Source organism: Perkinsus marinus (assembly GCF_000006405.1).
Source record: "Perkinsus marinus ATCC 50983 genomic scaffold scf_1104296944720, whole genome shotgun sequence".
In the NCBI taxonomy this organism is placed as follows: Eukaryota; Perkinsozoa; order Perkinsida; family Perkinsidae; genus Perkinsus; species Perkinsus marinus.
Genome location: NW_003211301.1, coordinates 1 through 1008, shown reverse-complemented (window position 1 = coordinate 1008; position 1008 = coordinate 1). Strand labels below are relative to the sequence as shown.

The window sequence follows — 1008 nt, the reverse complement described above, 5'->3', positions numbered from 1 at the left end:
TCATTGGTGACACTTATCTCGAAGGATGATTATATCCTTCATTCATTTTCATATTCCCATGAATTGTGGTATCACCAGTCACCACTAACTGTTGTGCTAAATGGAGGTGGTATAACACACAGTTTCCCTCTATCATATGGTGCGTCTACAAGCATTGTGACCAGCCCAATCAGTCACCACGCAACAAATTTACGATTGTACCACTCCCTCCCGAACAAGTCCGTAAGGGTTCATGATGCTGTCTTTCCACCTTATTGGGATGCTACATACAAAACCCCACACTCAGCAGGATGATAGTTGTCGGCATCAGAACCGCGTCAACATACGAGCGAAAATGGAGAACCCGGGCATCGATCCCGGTGCCTCTCGCTTGCTAAGCGAGCGCTCTACCATTTGAGCTAGTCCCCCTCACAATATTCAAATTCTTTCCATTCCGGAAAGATGGGCTGAGCACCCTCGCCCCTCGAACAATGTTGAAGTGGTCCACGAATGGGTGACGAACATTGTCCAAGGGAGGAGGGGAACCAATAACAGGTCGTGCATCTCGAACTACGATGCTCCTCTAACACTCCTGCTCAGTCTTCAATCATTGCGCTCAATGTGAGCCCAACAAATATCTTATCTCATATACACTTTCCGATGCAGGGACTCGAACCCTGGTCGCGTGGGTGAAAGCCACGAATCCTAACCAGCTAGACTACATCGGAAACTGAAAACATAAAATTATATACAGTTCACAAAAGTGCTGTTCAGTCCACCTGCGTGATTGAGGTAGCAACCGAGATGATTGCAGCATCACCAACAAGGCCGCACTAAGGAACATTTCCCAGGTTCGAAAGGAATCTGGTATATTATTGAGACGCGCCTCTATCATTGGTGACACTTATCTCGAAGGATGATTATATCCTTCATTCATTTTCATATTCCCATGAATTGTGGTATCACCAGTCACCACTAACTGTTGTGCTAAATGGAGGTGGTATAACACACAGTTTCCCTCTATCATAT

General features: G+C 45.8%; 2 non-coding genes across 2 annotated transcripts; both read right to left on the bottom strand.

Moving 5' to 3' along the window:
• Positions 1-335: 335 nt before the first annotated feature.
• On the bottom strand, positions 336-408 carry Pmar_PMAR000628. The gene has a single exon. It is a non-coding gene; the product is annotated as a tRNA-Ala (tRNA).
• A 226-nt stretch (positions 409-634) lies between these two features.
• Pmar_PMAR000627 lies at positions 635-707 on the bottom strand. The gene has a single exon. It is a non-coding gene; the product is annotated as a tRNA-Glu (tRNA).
• Between the last annotated feature and the right edge of the window lie 301 nt (positions 708-1008).